We start from the raw sequence: 23,195 nt of genomic DNA, 5'->3' as shown, positions 1-23,195 counted from the left end.
ATGACTTTTATAATAAAGCAATGATGACATTTGTTGAATGATTTTCTGCATTTGTAGAGATGATCAAGTCACAATGTATATTAATTATTTTTGTCATTCATGTGACAACATAACTAATAAACACAACTCAAGAAGTAGGATTTGCTTTGGTTCATGGTTTTTTGGGAACAGCCCATCATGGGGGAAGGGTGTGATAGTGGTGCATGCATTTCATCTGCTTTCTACCTTTTATTCAGTCCAGCATCAGCCCATGGAATGGTTCTGTTAGTATTCAAGGTGTGTTTTTCCCTTCGCGGTTAAACCTCTCTGAAAACATTCTCACCCAGGGGGTGTCAATTGGTGATTCTAATCCCATCAAGGTAGGAGTCAACATTAATCATCATGCATGGTTATAATAATTATGAGCAGATAAAGTGTTTTTATATTAAAGTAGGTTAAAAAATAACCTGTATTGCTGTATTTCGCAGTTATGGGCACCTAGATCTACCATTGCAACCATTTGAAATACTGTGATTGGACATATACAGCTTCTGATGACATCATTCAAAATCTACAGTGATTTTTTTCACCATTCATACACTCAGTCACAAACCTGTAATACTGAGGAATTTTATTTTTCACAAATGAAAATTTACATAAATGTTTCTTAGCTTTTTAGGAAGATTCACCCTTTTGTCATTCCTGCACAGCACTAGCCTCAAAGTCAACACTGTAAGAAAACACATCATAGGAACAGCTTTTCAGGGTAGTGAAGGGCAAAGTTGAACTTTCTAACATTCTTTGCCGACTCAATACCTCTACTCTTAAAATGGTCCAAGAAGAATAGTCATAGCAATGAAAATTTTTATAAAACTATGTCAAAAACTTCAAAAAGTGATTTAGTTCATGGATTAAAGATCAGTAATGGCATTCACAGAATATCCGTGGGCGCTGCTGCTCTGAGCTCCAGTTCTCATGCTTGTTTCATAAGCTTGTTTCCCATTGATCCATCTTTCAAGGACGCTGGCTCTTTAAGCTGTAATTCACACACACACACACACACACACACACACACACACACACACAAACACACACACACACACACACACACATATACTTTTCCAGTACTTCACTGTCTTTTTTTTTTAAATGAAAATTAAATTTTGAAAATTCTCCAAAAAATAAATAATTTGAAAAAAAGGCAAAAAAAAAAAAAAAAAAAAAAAAAAAAGATACATTTCTTAAGGTGACTATTTCCTGTTAGTTTTAATTATTAATCCACTATTCTGAATTTTTGCCACTGTTTTGAGCTGGAATGTCAAGAGTTTAGAAATTTAATTGAAATTCATTTCTTTTTCTGGAAGAAAAACATCAAATCTTCATATTTCTGTATTTAAAATGCTTTCTTTACCAGATGTTAGTAACATGGCTGAAGAGATAAATTCTGAAAGAGGGAGATTGACGAGTTCTGTGAACTCTGTGTTTTTATGTGAAGCTTGTGCTAGTTTTTCTGCTAGATTAACAGCAAGCATAAGAGGTACATTTGCCAAGATGTCAAGTCAGAATCCACTCACAGTCTGCTGCTTAGTACTGGAAGAACATGTTTCTCAGTGTGTGTCTGGGAAATGGCTGCTTTGCTTACTGGATTATTCTTAACCTCTGGGGAGGGATGGTCTTTGAAGGTTAACAGAATGCTAGAACTGAGAAGCAGAAGTGGAGCACAACTGAACAACTTGGCAGGAGAGAACATTGGCTTTCTTCTTCAGTTTCCACTCCTGCATGTCTTTGAACCCTCATGTTTAGATTGAAAAAGTGGTTGTGTCTAAAAATCTTTAAAAATATATGATGTCTGTGTGACAGCATAATTAGTGCTTGTCTGTTGCAATGATGTGATTATCTGTTTTTGCAGAGCTGATAATTGGCTTTTGCACTTTTTATCTTTCAGTATTAAGTAGCTTTGTATACTTAATCACAAGCCTTTTTTGCAAAGCGAACAATTTGGCAGATTTTATTCTATGCGTGGAGGAATTGAGTAAGAAAGAATTCTATTTTAGCTCCCTGATGCAGAATCTTTTTTAGTTAGGTTCCCAAGGGAGACAGAACTAATACTAACAGGTATAAGTGCACAGCTGAAAGGGATTTATCAGGGAAGTAGTTCATGTAAATAGTGTCTGAGAAATTCCATGGGGCCTGCATGCACGCTTTACACTTCAGGAGGCTGGTGGTGTTGCTCAGTCTACGTCTTAGGACATCAAAACCTTGGGGTGGGGGCAGTGGTGTAAATCCGAGAATCTGTGAGGTCATTACTTTAAGTTGTAGATCACAGGACACTTAGAAGACTGGCATCAAGGCCAAAGAAGAAAACATCATCTCAGCTTGGATAAAGAGACAAATTTGCCATGATGTTTTCTTTTCTTTTTTCCCCCAGACTCTTAACTGAGTAGTGCCTGTTCCATTGAAGGTTTTCTCAATTTTCTCCACAGAAAATGATATAAAGATCTCTTCTCGTAACTTTCACTGACATGTAGAAAAATGTTGCAGTTAGTTTTTATGTTTGTCCTACATATCATGATGTAACTATGTTGCCCAAGAATAAAAAAAAAAGAAACAAAAACAACAACACAAACATCCTACTCTTACTGCAGAATTCCATGTGGCTCATTACCACATTTGGGATGGCGACATCAGTGGTCTCAATTGGCAACAGTGGTGGAGTGGTGACAAAGAAAATAGACTTTAGGAATAGGTGCTTTGGAATCCTGCAGTAAATGTGGACAGGATTTTATGTAGATAACTACAGGATTTTATATAGATAATTCCAGGCAGTGTAAATATCAAACATATCCTCAGAGAGGGGCACATGTAGTGCTTCTGTGGAGAACCAAAATATGAGGAATTTAGGAAGCAGTAAAGGAAATGAGCAAGTAGAATGGGCAGTCGGGATGCAGACAAGCCCTGTACATGTCGCATACCACACGAAGGGAAAATGCATGTCTAATATGAAAGACGTAATGGAAGTTTTCCCATCTTCTGCATTGTAAACGAGCTTGAAGAAATAACTTAGTGGCTAAGAGTGCTTGCTTTGCAAACACACAGACCCGAGTCCCAATCACTACCTCTCACATACATAGCCAGGCATAGCTCCACATGGCTGTAATCCCAGCTTCTGGAAGAAAGCAAAGACAGAGGAATCTCAAAAGCTCCTTGGACAGCCAGACTAGCACACAAAACCAATTTCTGGCTCAGTGAGAGAGTGACTCAAAACAAAGGAAGTGAAAATCAGTCTTTAAGATACTTGATATTCTGTCCTGGTCTCTGTATAGATAAGTACAGGTACGTGCATGTGCTCACACACTCACATGGATTCAAAACCACCACCCACACACAAACACCACAGTTGTCTACATAATGTTTCAACTTTCATAAATGCTAATCTATTTTATCATGGAAGTATTTTACAAAGTAGTGGATAAAGTACTTATTTTATACATGAGAGCAATGGCTCTGTCAAAGATACTACAGAACTTGACCCTCCTAATGCAGGATCAGTTTTGTATTTAAACTTAGCTTTTAAGTCTGGCTGCTGGTTAAAATCATCTAGAGAGCTTCTTAATCAGTATTTAAAATAATAATGATGCCCAGACCCATTCTGAGAAATTGTAATTTAATTGACCAGTAGTCTAGACCATAGTTCCTCACAAAGATAAGGTTAAAACTCATTGATTTTTTTAATTGAAGGAGTGGTTGTGAATAAAAATTAAGCTATTCAATAAAGTTGAATAAAGAGTTGAATACAACTCAGGATAAGGAAGAAGTAAGTGAAATTGACAAAGCCATTGCATGGCTGTTCTTCAGGATTCCTCTCAAACACAGGTAACAAATGAAAGTGAAAATGTTCCAATTTACAATATTTGTATTAGAATATAAATATGCATAGGCAGGCACGCATAGTTAGTTGATCTTCTTTGTTCACAGTTTCCATATTTGCAAATTGTTCTGTTTTCCAGAATTGTATGTGTAACCACAAAAAATGAGTATGTATACTCTTTGCCGTCATACACAGACAAGTGCAGAGCAGAAAAAAAAAATCCTCAACCCATTCGTTCTGAGCTTAGAACTGGTTCTAGCTTAGTTAAACAAGAAGATGCTCTGCTAATTTCAACTCCAGTACTGTTAAACAAGTTTCTCTGTCAGCACTCATTTAGCATCTGATTTTCACATATCCCTGCCCTCTTCTTGTTGCTTCTGGCAGCAGAGGCAGGAGTTTCCCTGCTTCACAGGGTCCTCTGGCATACTGTTGAAGGGCTGTGTAATATTCCCTAACAGACAGTGGTTGTACTGTTCCTTTCAGAGAAAATATATGTGAATATTTTCTCTCAGGCATGAGTTACAGCATTGTTGTCTGTGAGTTTAATGTTAATGGGTTAGCACATAAATTCAAAAGGTGTCCTTCAGCCAGAGCACACATTGAAATGAGGTTATATTTTGACTAGTTGACAAAAAAGTTCCATAATCAGAAAGCTGGGAACACAATCTTGTGTTTCACCCTGAAACATCTTATAAATGTTGTTCCCTTGAACAACAGTGACCTTGAAGAATATAATGTCTATGACAGTTTCCAGCTGTGTGTACAATTATTCCATTCACCTTATGCTTTTAACAAAACAGCTCTATACACAATTTAACCATTAATTTCATATGTCAATTTGGCAGCCCATACCGTGTCTTGGTAGTTGACAGAAAGTTGCTTTGGGTGTGTATTCTGAAGTTCCTGGATGAAATGAGCTTGTAGAATTTTTGACTAAGTAAAGCATATTGCACTCCTTTAATGACCTTGGGCTCATGCAGATAGTTCCAGGCCTGAAGGCAGCACAAAGCCAGTGATAATGCTAACTGCCTGGGAGCTGGGAAACATTGTTTTGACGTGGAAAGGATCTGCTGTACTTACACTGCCAGGTCTGTGTTTCTTTCGATTTGATCTGCCAATTGTGATAGGCTCCACTGTATCTCCAGCTCCAAAGCAAGAACTGGTTCCCTCCGGAAGGTTTCGCCTACTATTAAGCAGACACCAATAGTCACGATATTCATTGAATTTATAACAGCATAGGTGCCTTAATTAGGGTGGTTTTTGCTGTGGTGAAATGACATGACTAAATACAACTTGGAGAGGAAAGGGTTTAATTTACTCACAATCCCATACAAAAGTCTATCCTCAAAAGCAGTGAGGACAGGAACTCAAGCAAGGCAGCGACCTGCGGGTATGAGCTGATGCAGAGGCCGTGGAGGGGTGATGCTTATAGAGTTCTCAGCCAGCTTTTCTTACAGATGCTGCGACCACAGCCCAGGGACGGCACTACCCATAATGGGCTTGTCCCTCCGCATCAATCACTAAGAAAATGCCTTACAGCCAGGTCTTACGGAGACATTTTCTCAAACCACGGGTCCCTTTATTCAAACAACTCTAGCTTGTGTTAAGTTGACAGAAAACTAGCCAGAACAACAGGCAAAGTTATAAAAATAAGACCATTTGTGCCATTCTCCAGAAAAAGACAAATATTCTTAAATTTTTAACATAGTTAAGTATTATGTTTATCTTTTGAAATTAACTGACTTCCCTTGGTTGAGAATATTTTAGTAAATACAGCATTCAGATTGGAACAACTGAGTAGATTTCCAGTCTGGAACTGACCTATCAGAGTCTGAAGCTTCTGCTCGCTGTTTATTTGTACAGGGTAGACAATAAACAATGCTAAAGAACTTATGCAATTTTTCAATTATTCAACTGTATTATAGCCTTTGTATTTAAGAATTATAGTCTCAATGAGAAAGAAAAGATTCACATCAAAATTTTAAGTAATATAAAAACAGATTAAGTAAAATTCTATAATTTAATTAAGTAAAAGTCTCAAATTTCCATTCAGTATCAAAATATTTATGAAGTTCTTATCTTTATGTGTATATTTTATTTTTACAGATTGTAATTCTCAGTTTTTGTCTGTGTCTCTTTCTCTCTTTATCTTTTAGAAATAATGACTAAGCTCAATAATAGTTATTACACCCAGGATGTTGATTTTGATTTGTAATTGAGGTTTTTAATTAAAAGAAAAAAATATATTACTTTTTAGAGAAAAACTGAATTTGTGTTTGGGTCAGGAAATAGCTTCTATAAGCATAGAACAGTGTTTTCATTGTCCCCAGCAAGATATAGAAAGGCTGACAGATTCATGATACACATCTTCCTTAACCTAAAATCCATTATCCCTAAAAACAATGTTCTTCAAGAGAACGGGAAATATTAGCTCGTTTAACTTCATGATTTCAGAATTTGAACTTTACTGGTATATAGCAAATAACGTGAAATTAAGTAGATTAACTTAATAACAGTTGTCTGTTTGCGTGCTCCTTTGCTTGTATTTCTCTGTGTGTGTGTGAAAATTTTCAAAGCTCCAGGGAGAAGGGTCAGCTACAGTTTTTACTCCTGTTGCTACTAAAAAACTTTTTGCACTCTGTATTATTGTGCATGAGATTCTGCTGGCCTTGCTCAGGGATCTAACAAGTCTTATGTTATCAGTTGCTGCCACCGCCAGGTACTCCAGGTGTATGTGGTCCATAAAAGGACCACTGGACACCCCAGCTATCTCTCTCTTGCTTTCGCTTCTTTCTCTCCCCCTCCATCTCTCCATCTCTTCTCCCTCACTCCTAGCTCTCTTCTCTCAGTTCCTGCTGTTTCTCTTTGTGTGTCCTAGATGCCCATCCTTCTTTTCTTGCCCCCTCCCTCTGCCCTCAGGCTCACTCAATGCCTCTACACCTTCTTTATTAGGTCCTCCTCTCCCTTCCTCCAATAAACTTCCGTTTATCAGCTCTGGTTCATTTTATAATTCCTCAGGGGGGTACACATTGGCCTGGTCCCACCATGGTACCCTGTTGCAGCATCATAGTAGATCATAACACTATGGTCATAGACTAAGAACATTTGTTGCTTTTGTTTTGTTTTCCTTTGTTTTGTCTTTTTCATTTTGTCACTGAAGTTTCTCCACAGGGTAACTCACAAGGCAACTATGAGGAAGGGGGAGAGTCATACAGTGTGAGACAGAGAAGGTAAGGACTGTTGTGTGTTGATCTAAAGATTGATCTAAAAAGTGACAGAATGAGTACTCGTCTCTTCAAGGGCATTAGTTGGTGGCTTTGATTACGCTGCAAACTCAGTGCCCTCACTGCATGTTTCTTTTCACATATGTTTCAGGAAATATCTTGTTGTCTGCATCACTGTTTGAAAGCTCCTGTAGATAATGAACTGTATTGTAAATAGTCTCTAAGATAACTTTCCTCCCATATTTATTTCCACAGTGAAATCCTTTTAACCGCCTTGTCAATAGTCAGAATCTGTTCCCCCTTTGGGGATTCAGGTCAGTTAGGAAGCAGGAGCTGAGGTGAGTGTGACTGATTTGTTCAATTGAATGGGGCACATATGACAATTTGCAAATTTGAAATGCAAAGAGAATGACAGCTGTTTGGAATCTTCAATTTTAGAACAATATTTGGAATTCAAAATGTTGACTCAAGTAATGGGAGAGCTAAGGCACACTTGAGGCCACATGTAAACATCTGGCAAAGATGAGTGTGAGACCTTACTATCTACTGCCTGTCACTGCAAATGGCCATTTTGACATTCCCCACTAGCTGAGCTCAAGATAGCCATGGCTTCAACTTCAGACCATTAACAAAAAACATTAAAGAACTTAAAGGCATGTGACTGTAATACAACAATGTAATACTAGCAAAGAGATCTAACGATGTAGTGTGGCTGAAATATTGCTTCTGCTACTTAAAAGTGTTCAACTCACATAGACTTAATTGCTATTATGGTTTTATTAAAATATTATTTTTTAAATGTAGTTTATTGTAATTGAATCACACATACTTCAAGCAACGTTACAATCTTGCTCTAATGCATGTTACAAAGGCAAATTTTCTTCTTACTCATGGTTTTGAAGACACTCTTTAAACACTTTATTAGTTTATGATTTGGTATAGATAAATCAGTAATAGTGTATGAGTTGGTATAGATAAGTAAATAATAGACAATATATGAATGGTAGTTCAAGTCGTATTTACATGCATAGATTTATAGCAGTGTTTTCAACATTGCCGTTGAAAGATTTTATAAATTTTGTAAGTGTTGGCTTACTGTTTCTATTTCTTTGATGTTCTTCAATTCAATACATGGACGATTCTCCTGCTTCCAACAGAGTGTGAGAATTTAACTAATTTCAAAATACAGTTATTTTTCTTTTAATTAACATTTTTAGGTATTAGCACATGAAACCAAAACACATTCAAATGCTAAAAATTTTTGTTCTTTTTTTGGTAGTGAACACCTTTATTTTAAAATTATTATTATTATTTATTACAATTTATACACTTTGTACCCAAGCTGAAGGCCCCTCATTTCCTCCCAGTCCTACCCTCCCTCCCTCTTCCCAGCCTGTGCTCCTCCCCTAGTTCACTGATAGGGGAGATCTTCCTCACCTACTCTCTGACCTTAGCCTATCAGGTTTCATCTGGACTATCTGGATCTTCTTTCTTTGTGCCCCTTTTACTAGGCAACCCCAATGGAGTTTGAGTTGCACATAGGCTACATTTGAGCAAGAGGTCTAGGTCCTCTCCATGAATAGTCCTTAGTTGATTCATCAGTCTCTATAGTACCACCGGGACTCAGTTTCGTGCCTCCGTTGGTATCCTTGTGGAGATCTTGTCCCCTCTAGGTCTTTCTGTCTCCCCCTTATTCCATAAGATTCCCTGCACTCTGCCTAAAGTTTGGCTATTAATCTCAGCATCTGCTTTAACAGCCTGATGGGTAGAGTCTTTCAGAGTCCTCCTGTGGAAGGCTCCTGTCCTGTTCCCTGTCTTCCCCACTTCTGATGTCTATGGTGTTTGTCCTTCTAAATGAGAATTAAGCATCTTCCCTAGGGTCCTTCTTGTTGTTTACCTTCTTTAGGGTTATAGATTTTAGTATGCTTAACTTATATTATATGTCTAATATCCACTTATAAGTGAATATATACTATGTGTGTCTTTCTGCTTCTGAGATACCCCATTCAGGATGATCTTTTCTACTTCCTTCCATTTGCTTGTAAATTTCATGATTTTCTTGTTTTTAATTGCTGAATAGCACTCCATTGTGAAAATGTACCACAATTTCAGTATCCACTCTTGGCTGAGGAACATCTAGGTTGTTTTTAAATTCTCGCTATTACAAATAAAGCTGTTATGAACATAGTTAAGCAAATGTCATTGTTATATGATTGAACATCTTTTTGATATATGTCCAAGAGTGGTATATGTGGATTGTGACCTATTTTATTAGACCTAATTTTCTGAGAAAGCACCAGATTTATTTCCAAAGTGGTTGTACAAGATTCCATTACCATCAGCAATGGAGAAGGGTTCCCTTTTCTCCACATCCTCTCCAGTAGGTGTTGTCAGGTGAGTTTTTGATCTTAACCATGTGGATGGGTGTGAGGTGGAATCTCAGGGTAGTTTTAATTGGCATTTCCCTGGTGACTAAAGATGTTGAGCATTTCTTTAAGTGTTTCATCCCATTGGATATTCTTGTGTTGAGAATTCTTTGTTTATTTCTGTGCCCCATTTTTAATTCGGTTATTTGGTTTGTTTGTGTTTAACTTCTTAAGTTCTTTATATATTCTTAATATTGGCCCTATGTCAGATGTAGGGTTGATGAAGATCCTTTCCCAATCTGTAGGCTGTCATTTTGTCCTGTTATTTTGGTTTTTAGCCCTCTGTCAGATGTAGGGTTGGTGAAGATTTTCTGTCTGTAGGCTGTCATTTTGTTCTATTGACACTGTCCTTTGCTTTACAGAAGCTTTTCAGTTTCTTGAGGTCCCGTTATTGATTGTTGATCTTAGAGACTGTGCTGTAGGTGTTCTGTTCAGGAAGTTGTCCTCTGTGCCAATGAGAACAAGGCTTTTCTCCACTTTTTCTTCTAATTGGTTTAGTGTATCTGGTTTTATATTGAGGTCTTTGATTCACTTGGACTTTACTTTATGCATGGTGATAAATATAGATTCATTTACATTTTCTACATGCAGACATCCAGTTGGACCAGCACCATTTGCTGAAAACGTATCTTTTTTCCATTGTATGGTTTTGGCTTATTTGCCAAAAATCAAGTATCTGTAGGTTTATGGGTTTATTTCTGTAACTTTGATTCGATTTCATTGATCCACCACCATGCTGCTACCATGCTGTTTTTATTACTATTGCTTGATATCAGGGATAGAGATACCTTCAGAAGATTTTTTTATTTTACAGGGTTGTTTTAGCTAATCTATGTTTTTTGTTGTTGTTCTGTATGAAATTTAGAGTTGTTCTTTCAAGGTCTGTAAAGACTTGTGTTGGTATTTTGATGGGAATTACATTGCATCTGCAAATGCGATAATTTTCTAGTGGGTGAATTTTCATCCAGAAGTACACATTAAAGAACTATTCGTTGTTTACTTTGAGAGTCTATTTCTATCTCAAAATGTATTTTAAACATACACTGTCAGTCAAATCCCAGTATCTACAATGAATTTGTTTATTATCACTATAAGCAAATGTGTGGCCAAGTGAGGCATTTGGAGGAAGTCATCAAATGTTAACCTCAACATTTTAACCAATAAGATTTGATTTTTTTTTTTTATTGTTGCTGCAATTTTGCTGCAGCGATGGACTAAGGTTGTGCCCTTTCCTTTTCTTATAATCTTTGACTCAGGAAAGAGGAAGGATAATTAATGCTTCGTATAGTCTGGGCAATGCTATCAGCTTTTAGCAGACTTATTAAAGTATGGTTGGTTTTTAACAACATGCTGCTTGTTTTCATGGGCTGTCTGTTGAAGCTGGCATGGGTTCACAAGGTCATATAAACATAAGAGGATGTAAATACTGCGTGAGAATCAAAGTGGAGAAAATGAAGAAGATCAAAGTGATTTAGTTTACAGCTTTCATGGACTGTGAGGCCAGAATTTGACTTCTTTTCCTGATGATATGAACCATATCCTTTGTAGACTGATGATGTCTGTGTGGTAGAGCATTGCTAAAAATACTAATGTATTGAAGTATTGGTCTGTGGTTTTTTTTTTTTTTTTTTTTTTTTACCTTAAGCTGAAATAGAAAAGACTTAAAACTGGAACAAATCAAGAGTACGAGAATAATTTTCAAATAAATCAGAGATCATAGTCCTTAATTTTTTGAAAATTGAATAAAATAGTGCAGATTTATAAAATCTCTATAACATTTGGACATGTATATATACGTACATATATGCATATTAGACCATTATTATTAAATCAACATTAATTAAGAAAGAAGATACTCAAATGTCATAAATTTGTTATGAAATCTAGAAATGTTTTTGATAAAAATCAAAGCATACATGGTGGCTATTCCAAGTAGCATTTGAAATTCATGTATTCCTTAGATTTTCACTTACATTCTGGACCTGACATCAAGAAAGTGTTGAACACTTACCATTGTTGGGGTAGTCCGGATCATGGATTGTGAGAAGGAGCTTTATGAAAGTAATAAGGACTCACAAGTCATCGTTCTCATTGACACTTTCTGGCACAGTCCAAGGAGAATGGCTTTTAGACTTTATCATGGAGATGCTTAAAATGAGTCTGTGCTCATCTAGACCCCTTTCTTTCGTATTTGCTCTCCACCGAGGAGGAACAAGCAGTATGTTGTTAACGTAAGCACAGCATCAGCCACAGTGCTTTCTGCTGACATTTTTCTACAGTGACCTCGACTATGAAAAACTACAAATCTTAAAGTCAACAGTCAAAATTTGAAATGCATGAATTTAGCTTTCCTCGAAAATATGGGTGGAGTTGTGTAAAAAAAAAAAAGTGTGTAGTGTCTGTCGCATCTTCTAAAATCCAGTGACCTTTGCTAGTACCCATTCTAGGCTAGATTCCCAGGACCACAGAATATATTTATTCTATTCTGAAGAGCCAGGATCAAATCGGAAACACCTTTAGTATGTCCCTCGGTCCCCCATCCCCTTTAAAACTTAGATTTCTTAAGGCTTCATTATCTCAGAAATTCAGTTGCTCAAGAAAACTGTTTCACCTTCAAGATGGCTGCTAGGTAGGACATTTTACAGAGAGCTGGTGTCAGCTTCTCTACAATGTGATTTTTGAACCAGAGCAAAGTAGGCCCCACTAGGCGAGCAAACACCCCACTGCTTCCCCTTAGGCAGGTCTGGCCGAGAGGTAGATGCTGCTGACACGTGCACGGGGGTCTGGCCCTGCAGCTCCCGGGATGAAACATGAAGGTGAGATCGATAGCATAGAGCAACAGCAAGGCAGAGGCACAGGGCAGGGCTGTCCTTTTCATTTTCTTATATGAAACGTTTCTGTGAACTAAGGCAAAAAAAAAAAAAAATAGATTGAGTGGGATCGTACAGCAGGGAGTATTGATGATGTTAGAACTGATTTTCCCTTTCATCTTGTAGTTTAAATTTGACAGTGTCTGCTTATGTATGCATAAAATAGCTCGCTCTGAACAAACCAGAGTAGATGCCCCAAAAGGTTAAAGGAAATATAGATGAAATAATTTCCCACTTTTTATTACTATATTTAAGTAGTTTTCTACAGGGAAATGAATCTGCCATTAAAGTACATCTCCATCTATCTATTGTGTTTCTTTTTCTGAGTAAAACATTCAATTTATAGAAAGTTTTAATGACTCTATTTTATGGGAATCTATTTTTTTAATATCATGGCTCAGGTAAATGAAGCCTTCTTAATGTTTTCTTAAACATGTTCTTTGTACTTTTATTTTTACATCTTCATTTGTGATCTAATTCACTTGTTTCTATGGCAAATGCCAGAGCTTTCTGTCCTCAGCTAATGGACATCGCTTTGGAGGAAGAGTTTATAGAGATAATAGACATAATGCAGCCCTAATGTACTGCCTATGGACTTGAATCTGATGCCCAGGATTCACATGAAAAACCAGGAGCTGAGGCTGTGCCTGTTCCTAAACTTAGCACAGACACAGGAGGATCCCAGGGTCTTGCTGAATAACCAGCCTACCTCAGGCAAATGAGCCCAGGTTCCTCTGAGACAGGCAGAGTAGATGACATTTCACAAAGGATACCTCAGGTTGACCTCTGTCCTCTAAAGGTGCCGAAGCACACATAGACACAAATGTGGGCGTGTGCGCAAACACACACACAAACAGAGATAAAGAGAGAGAATGTTACAGAAAGTTCTTTACAGACTGGGTTTACTATTATTTTTCTTACTATATTTATGAAAGAAAATTAGTTTGTGAAGAAATTAACGGATTATCTGAAGAAACACTAGAGAAGAACAGAGACTAAGTATATATAATTTAAATAAGAATTAAATTATATATTATATATTTTAATTTATAATTATTCTATTATATATTATATATAATTTATATATTATAATTTAATAAGACAAAATTTATATATAATGTAAACAAGACTTTCATTTTTCTTTGCTAAAAGATGTGTTACAGTTTTCCCTTTTTTCCTAATTCTTCCAGATTTCCTCATTGTCCCTGCAAAAATCCTACAGTTCTGAACACATACACACACATACACACACACACACACACACACACACACACACACACACACACGGGCGCACATTCTTTCAGACCTGCACTCAATTTCCCTACCTGTTTCAAGAATAAATGCCTTCTGTAGTCACCTGCCAGAGGCCATAGTTCTACAAAAGTCACAGGTCAATAAAGATCACTTACATTTCTTATGAGTCTTTTTCATCTATCTTTTCTCCTAGGGGCAGGTACAGGAGAAAGGAGAAAAGGTATAAATGTCAAAGGTACCAGCTGTCAAACACTTAAAGGCACCCTCCTCCTTCCCTGGCTATGTGATGGTCCTTATACTTCTGTTCTTTTGCCATAGGAAAGATGACCCATTCTCTTCAACTCTGCATCACATGATGCTCTTTATTTCAAGATGTAGTTAGCCTCGACCCTCTTTCTTCATGATATACAGAAATGTAAGAAAAGATCAGTAGGTTTGCTTTAAAAATTTTCCGAGGGAAGGACCTAAGAATAATGATCAATATTGTCTGTCAGGTTAAAACAACTGACATACATTCTGTTAGTTGACATATGTTTTTAGAAGGCTGTTTCCTATGACAAATTATTTAATATCATCAATCTGAAGAAAATAAGATTCATTTTACTCCATGGTTTCAGAAATGTCAGGCCAAAGACAGGGGCATTTATTCACTTGGATTGGGGTGATACATAAGAACATGGAGTCCAGTCTGCTCATCTCATGTGGGAAGAGGAGGAGTCTTTCAAGTAGGCTGTACACTGTTCATCAGCTCCAAGTAACAGCAACTAATTATGAATCATTAAATTAATGAATTCATTAAATTAGATGAGTATATTTCCCATTTTCAATGGTTGGATCCACCAGCTGTACACAGAGCCTCCAAAATAATAAGGTTTTTTTATGGATTACTTCATATCCAAACAAGTAAAGGCTATGAGTATGTTGAACAATTGTGTCCTACCTATTGTATTTGTAGTCCAGGATTTACAGTTATTTTTTCCACTTGTGTTAATTTTCACAATGTGAAGTTATGAATAGAAAATCTATTCTCATCATTGAGCCTACACTTTCCACATAATAGTGAAGCTCAAACACAGAGAAGAATTAAAATTCAAGCTACTCTTCAGTTCCTTATTTATAAAAAATTAGAAATGTCATGATATATGAAATTTCCACTTTCAATTTTTGTGCTGTAGAATGCTACTAAAATAAGACACGTTGTTAAAAAGTAGTTTTTTTTTGTGCCATAGGAAGCTCAGAACCCCATTGATTCTTAGGAAATTTCCTAATAATGATCTCAGAAATCATTAAACAAAGGACAAATGTGTGTCACAATATAGCATCAAAACCACCACCAGCAACAGTGTTCTGGTCCCTATCAGTAGCTATAGGGCTATAGATGAAAAGTATGATGATTTTTGCTTTTGTCTTTCATATACACACACATATTTATATAAAACACAAACAAGTGTGTGTGTGTGTGTGTGTGTGTGTGTGTGTTTTGAATGACTGCTAAAGAATGGAAAACCTTGGGGTAATTTAAAAAGCATAATGAAAGCGATTGAAAAACTTGACTATGCAACATCTTTTCTTCTTATCACCTGGTCAAAGAAAACTTTGTCTAAATTAAATGGAGGGGAAGGGTCATTATCTAATTAACATGGCAAGAGTAAAGGGAATACACAGATGTGCTTTTCAAGGAAAATTACTAGATGTTGAATGATTAATAATCATTAATAATTTAAATAATTTGGAATTAGAGGACATTTTGGGAGTGGTGTGGAAACCCAGTGCTATTGAAACTTCCTGGAATCTATGAGGTTGATTATAGAGAGGACTTCTTGTCATGGAAGATACAGAGTCTGAACTAACTGTCTTTTGTCTTCAGGCAAGGCCTTCAGTGGTGGGACTGGGTTGCATTTGAGTGAGTTGTTGGCCAACAAGTCCCATGAAAATTCCTCAACAGCCCAAGCTTGTAGTATGGGGCCTGGCCTGCAGGGGTCTGCACCAAGTCCTTTATGTGTATGCTATGGCTGCCAGCTTGGTGTTTTTTTGGGATTCCTAACAATGACTCTTTTGCTAGATTTTGGGGACTCTTTTCCTTCTGTTGGTTTGAATTGCTCAGTCTCCATGTGAGAGTTCTTTTCTTATTGTACCCTGTTTTATCCTGTGAATGGTTGTTGTCTCTTGGAGGCCTGCTTCTTTTTGAAGGGAAACAGAGAGAGCATGGTTCTTGGGGAGAAGGAACATGTCGGGATGATTCATTGTAGTGGAGGGAGGGGACACTGTGGTCTGGATGTATTATATAAGAAAATATTATATTTTCAATTAAAAAGCAGTTACATAATTGAAATGCTTTAAAGATAATATGTTTGATTTTACACTTGTCGCATGCTTATTAATATAAATGTGCATGACTCTGTGATGACTGAGGACTCCTACCTGCAGCTATAGGAATAAAACTTGACTCACCATATTTAATGGGCATTAAACAGAGAGACTGACATCTGGCCTGGCATGCCCATAACTATGAGTTTCTATGTAGTAGGATGTTAACTGGTAGCTTGCCTTTCTTGTAATCTGCACATATCCATTCATCTTTAATTGAAAAGCTACAATTAACTTGGTTGTGTGTTGGTTGAAACTCCAAAGTATAGAAAAGAAAAAAGACTACAAAATAGTGGAACACCGTGACCAAAGAAGCTATGATGGCAGTCATGGTAATATTCCTGAGAACTTCAAGCAATGTCTGTGATATTAGATTTAATTTTATAAAGATTATATTTACATATATAATCCAAATGGCTTGGCAATTGTCTATTTTACTCAAAGAGTCCTTAATTCCCCCCCCCTTTGTTTGTTTGTTTGTTTGTTTTTCTCTGCTTGGCTATCCTATTTTGCTTTTTTCCTTAACAATTATAATTTTTTATTATTTTATATAAATTACAGTTTATTCACTTTATATCTCAGCTGTAGCCTCCTCTCTTGCCCCCTGCCAAACCCACCCTCTCTCCCTCATCTCCTTCCATGTCCATCTCCAAGTCAACTGGTACAGGAGGTCCTCCTCCCCTTCCATCTGACCCTAGCCTATTAGGTCTCATCAGGACTGGCTGCACTGTCTTCCTCTGTGGCCTGGTATGGCTGCTCCCTCATGATGGAGAGGTGACCAAAGAACAGATCACTGAGTTCATGTCATAGACAGTCCCTGTCCCCATTACTAGGTACCTACTTACAGAGCGAGATGCCTTGGGCTACATCTGTGTAGGGGTTCTAGGTTATCTCTATGCATGGTCTTTGATTGGAGTAACAGTCTCAGAAAAGATACCTGTGCCCAGAATTTTTGGTTCTGTTGCTCTCCTTGTGGAGCTCCTGTCCCCTCCAGGTCTTTGTATCTCTCCCTTCTTTCATAAGATTCCTTGCACTCTTCCCAAAGTTTGGCCATGAGTCTCAGCATCTGCTTTGATACCCTGCTGGGTAGAGTCTTTCAAAGGCCCTATGTGGTAGGCTCCTGTCCTATTTCCTGTTTTGGCCCTCTTTAGATCAGGCAGGCCTTGAATTCACAGAGATCTGTCTGCCTGTGCCTCCCCATGCGCTGGGATTACAGGCTTGAGCCATCATGCCCAGTTTAAGACTTCTTACTTTAAACCATGCTATCAACTTGTATTAATTGTCGTAAGAAGCCAGTGTGAACCTACTTATCCAAAGGGTCTATATCAGATGAGAAAATAAGAAAAGAAAGATAGGTAAGCACTAAAACTTTTCTAGAATACATATCTCATATTTTATTTGGGATTTTTAGCTATTATTGTATGCATGGAATCCTTTGAAAGAATTCCAGAAGAATAGATTTAGCCATGATGTAATGTCTCTGAAAAATGATTCCTCTTCATAGTAGTCTTTTTTACAAAGTAAAATAATTTATTTTCAAAACCTGAAACTGTTGACCCTTTCCATAAAGGATAATGGTAGTTTCATGATTAAATGTTCATGGAAATGAGATATATTTTCACTTAGCCAAGTCCTATGCTTCAGAGAACAAATTAACAAGCTCTTTGGAACATCTCACTTGATCCATCTTCAACCTTTCCCTATGGTGCTACTTCCAGTCATGAGAGAAAAGCTGATTAATTCATGCCTTACTTCAAGCTGTTTTCACACAGCTCCAGTCTTTATTTTAAATTGATTTTTTAAAATAATTATATTTGTAATTGTCCTCACTTTGCTGTGGTTAGCACTGACTGCTTCCCTTTCCAATGAAGATAGGTAAAACTTAAGGCAAATTTTGCAGGAGAGTAAAAAGGGTCATGTTCAATTTCAAGTTACAAGCTGTCAAAACCACCAGTCCTCTCCCGGCCTAGTCATTTTATACTTTATAAGTAATCCCACTTGAGGCATGTTTATATGCCTCGGCGCTTTCAGACACGTTCACTGACAGAACACATCCTTTGAAGAAATATATCAAAACTGTTTATCTCCCCGAGTGTTACCCTAAGCCCTGTCAGTGCTAATGACATCAGGATGAGGATTAAATAAATCCTTGAGAGAGTGACTATGGCTATTTCTTCATTCAAATCACAAACACCGGAATGGTGGTTGCCAAAATGGGCAACAGACATTTCAACCTGGAAAGTTCTCTGTGGAAAACTTGGACTGAGGATTCAAGATATCAGCCAGTGGTATCAGTACCAGTAGCTTCAGGTAAGCTGTAAGAATGAACACTCACGTAAAAATCACACACATGAGGATCATTAAATCCTATCAAAGCAACGAAATTATAAATTGTTTTTAAATGTTGACTAGGTAATGCTGATTTGTATGTCTGCTTCTGTCCTCAGTTTACCCAAACTCTGACCTGGATAAATTATAATTTACCCTCTATGATAACAAGCTATTAATGACATATAGAAGAAAGTTCTGTGAAGTATGATATCTTTTTTTTTAACTTAACAAAGAGTTATTTGTTTGCTTTCAAATAAAAGTTATATTTTTAAGAAACAAACATTTCTCAACATCACATCTTCTTTTCTACATATGCTTAACTGGTTATTTCAAAACAATTCATAACAAGACTTTTACAGGAGATACGTTTCTAGCATAATTTCAATGTATTTAACATAAAAAGTTATTTTTCTGTAAAATTACAGAGACTTTAAAGATTTTTGTCTAGTTTCATTTATTTAGTACATCTAAAAGTGATTTACTATGCTTAAAGTGTTTGATTGACAAGAACCATTACATTTAATATGGAATTTAAATTTGAAAAGTAATTAAAGTTACTTTTGTACTAAACAACTAAACTTAATTTCTCTTTCTACTGGATATAAGATAATGATCTTTTTTACTTTTGTTGTACAACTTACTCAATTCAACAAGACTCATAAAAGTTGTTGCTATTGTAATTTATAGTTTGAAATAGATGTGTAATTTTTTTAAAATATTCTTTAAAATTCACAGAAAATATGTATTTTTTTAGGATTAGAATCACCAGTTGTGTTAATAAAATAAAAAATTTTCTCCAAATACTAACTCAGTTATTCTATTTCTTATTTGTTATTAGCATTAGGATAATATTATTTATATTGCTTTCCTAAATTACTGAAATATTTTTGAAGGATTATGTAAATCTGGAACATCTCATTAATTTGATAACTAATTTGACATATTAGTGATATTTTGAAGCATGAAAACATTCAGCAACTGACCTAAATGTATCAGCAGTTTGTAAAGTTTTAATGAAAACAAACAACTGAAACTATCCAAAATCATACCAATGGGGAATTGTTCTTTGTTTTTTTTTATATATGATATATTCCATCTTCTTAAAAATAATATAAATGTCCTCTTCATTATTAGCTACTTCACAATTGTTTCAAAGTGAAATAACCAAATAGTTTGTGAACAAGTTAATTCCACTATGTCTAATATTAAGAATTATCTTTAAAGATAAAATTACCCTGTACAAAGTTGAAGAACTACTGCATATTTCAATAAAGTAAGTTTCTAATATGAGTACATATTTTGAAAGTATATTTCAGAAGTATAAGATTATATATAGCTTTAGAACTGAAATCATCGTGTCCTATTTTCAGTGTCTTTCTGACAGTGTCTATCTTTATTTATAAAATGGACAAGAAAACCCACTGTAGAGAGCTGTCTAACAGCCCATTAAACCAGAGCTGTTCCAGTTGCCATCACTGACTCTTTGAAACTAATGTGACTGACTCTGGCGGGCTTCACTTGAAAAAAAAAAAAAAAAAGTGGAGTTCAAAAACAAACAGTATTTATTCACTTATTTTATGTTTTGGTATTCATTCTGTTCAGAACTAAGTTCTGAGGAGCAGAAAACAAACTTTTAACAAAAAAAGATGTGTTTTTGATCACTGGCTTCAGCCAAACTGTGTTAGTTTGAACGACAGTAGAGCTGAGAAGTTACAGCCCATAAGTCTGGTGTAGTGGAACTAGTAGCAAGCTCAAATCCCACTGGAGTTTGCAAGTTTTATCTTGAATGTAAAAGAGCAGTATTCTGTGTTGTTAAATTGAACATAAATAAATTAAGCCAGTTCTGCACGAAAAACAGCAACAACTCAAGTGTTTGAGAGTGCATTTCTCTCTGAGGAATGGAAGTCACTACATTCTTTCATCCTAACTGACATCTTTTCTGTGCATTCTATACTAATACTCAGCATAAAGCAAGGGAACTAATTGGTTTACAATTACACAAAAAACTAAATATATAGCACAATATATTTATAATAATTTTAAAGAAACATGGTAAATAAAAATGAATATTTGCCATACATCTTCATGCAGTCTGAGCCCAGTCTCTCACATCACTTGCTTTGAGCTTGTCACAGGATTTAAAAGCTATTGTTGAATGTGCATTTGGTTTCAGCCAATTCACTTTGGGGATGTTGCTTGATGAATGTAAACTTTTGCGGGTAATCATTTTTCCAACACTTAAAAAGAGACTTTGATTTTTTTTTTTTTGAGAATATCGAGAGTATTAGCATAGAATTGTAAGTTATTACCTGGACTAGATTATTCTCAATGCTTTCCTTTTTATTTATTCTTCTCTCATAAATTATATCACATTTGCAATTTCTTCTACCTTGCCACCCCTGAATATCTTTCCCCACCTCCTCTTTCTCTGCATCCATTCCCCATTCACCTCACCTCAGAAAAGAGTAGGCCTTCCAGGGACACCAAACAAATACGGCATAACAAGCTACAATAAGAACACACATATATTCTCACATCAAGGCTAGGCAAATCAATCCAGTAGGAATAAAGGTTCCAATGACAGGAACAAGAGTCTGAGACTGGCCCTGGCTCCATTATTAAGAGTTCCACAAGGGAGGGACTGGGAGGGAATGAGGGATCGGGACACGGCTCGGGTACAGAGTTAATAAAATGTAACTTATAAGAAAAAAATAAAAATAAATAAAAAAAATAAATTATAAAAAAGATTATAGATTAGCTTATTAAAGTACTTTTAATAAAACAAGAATATACTTTAAAAAAAAAAAAGAGTTCCACAGGAACACAGAGCTACATAACCATAATATATATGCAGAGGACCTAGGCCAAAACCAAACTTCTCTGATATATATGAACTCATTTGAGTCCCAGTCACATGATTCTGTGGGCTGTGTTCTTATGGTGTCCTTGACCCCACTGGCTTCTCCAATTCTTCTTCTCCCTCCTCAGCAGAACTCCCCAATCTTCACCTACTATTTGGCTGGGGAACTCTGCATCTTGCTCCTCTCCATTGCTGGATGAAATCTCTCTGGTCTTTCTGCCTAATGATTATGCTAGGCTCCTGTCCTAAAACATCTTGCAGGCATGGCAAACTGAAGACCTACGGTGTTCTGGCTGGGTTGGTGTCCCTGCTCCTCGACCCCAGACCTTCCCTGGTTACAAAGGATTCCTAGTTTATGCTCTGTGTCACCCGTTACTAAGAGTCTTCACTAATGTCATCCTTGTAGATTTCATGTACTTTCCATAGTACTAGTAGTGGGGGTTGGTTTGATGCTTGTATTTTGGTGCTGATTACTGGCCCTCAAGATCAGGTTACTGCTGGATACACCTTTCCTGTTGTGTAAATCTGTATAAGACATTATTCCTGATTGGTTAATAATAAAAGCCTGTATCTAGTCAAGGCCAAAAGAATGAGCAGAGATAAGGTTCCCTGGCTTGAAGAACAGAGAGACCAGAAGGGAGCACCTCAGAAGGAGAACTCCATGTTAGGTTAGCCTGGAGAAGGAATCAGATAGGCTGGAAGGAAGGGCTCTGTGGATGGCTTGGATGAAGAAAACACCAAGATGAAAAATATATGCAAGTATTTTAAGATTATGGGTGGAACGTAGCCCAGATAGGAAAGGTTAAGGATGTCATTGGTTATGGATGGAGAGGTTATTGAGATAGCATAGGTGGAAATATTTGCCCAGCCCATGGTAAATAAGGCAATCATAAAATCTAACAGATGTCTGTGTCTTATTAATTGTGAAAGTGCTTTAGATAATGCCACAGTAGTAGTTAGGGGGCAAATAATAAACATTATATAGTCCACCACTCATTTTATTTACAATATACTAGATTTCTCCCTCACTCCTAAAATGTCCTCTAATTCCAGTAATCTCTCTCCTTCCATCAACCCCCACCTGATCCTCCTGTTCCCATTCCCAGCCCTAAGACCAGCCAGGAAATCTATTATATGTCCCCTTCCCAGGAAATCCAGGCATCTGTCTTTAAGCCTGTTAGAATAACTAAGATCAAAAACACAAGTGACAGCTCCTGCTTACAAGGATGTGGAGCAAGAAGAACTCCTCCACTGCTGGTGGAGGTGCCAACTTGCACAGCCACTTTGGAAATCATAATAATGGTTTCTCAGAAAATTGAACTATCTCAAGACCTAGCCATACCACTCATAAGGATATACACAAAGGACACTCTATCCTACTGTAAGGACGCTTGCTCAACTATATTCATATCAAATTTATTTATTTTAGTCAGAATCTGTAAACAACTTAGGTGTCCCTCAACCAAACGATGGATAAAGAAAATGTGGTACATATACACAATGTAGTATACTCAGATGTTTAAAAAAATGACATCATGAAGCTTGTTGACAAATGGATGGAACTAGAAAACAAAAACAAAAACCAAAACAAAACAAAACAATCCTGAGTAAAGTAACACAGATCCAGAAAGACAAACATTGTATATACTCATTTTAAGTGGATAATCAGCTGTTAAGTAAAGAATAATCATGCAATAATCCAAGGCCCAGAGATATTATTCTCTTTATAAAGGCAGATACATGTTTCAATTAGTGACACTATAAAATTGTTTAAAATTTCTTTTTTTTTAATTCATAATACTTTATTTAACTCTTTTCTTTTCTTTTTTTTTTTAATTTTTCTTTTTAGTTACAATTTGTTAACTCTGTGTCCCAGCTGTATCCCGCTCCCTCATTCCTTCTCCCTCCCCAACTCCCTCCCTGGTCTCCTCCCAAATAAGATATATAGAAAGTAACATCTGAGCATCTTATTATTGCATTGTTTACAGTCTGGATATTTTCCTAGGAGTAGAATAG

The sequence above is a fragment of the Psammomys obesus genome, unplaced genomic scaffold (genome assembly GCF_907164565.1).
Source record: "Psammomys obesus unplaced genomic scaffold, mPsaObe1.curated_primary_1811, whole genome shotgun sequence".
Taxonomy (NCBI): domain Eukaryota; kingdom Metazoa; phylum Chordata; class Mammalia; order Rodentia; family Muridae; genus Psammomys; species Psammomys obesus.
This window is presented reverse-complemented; position numbering follows the sequence as displayed.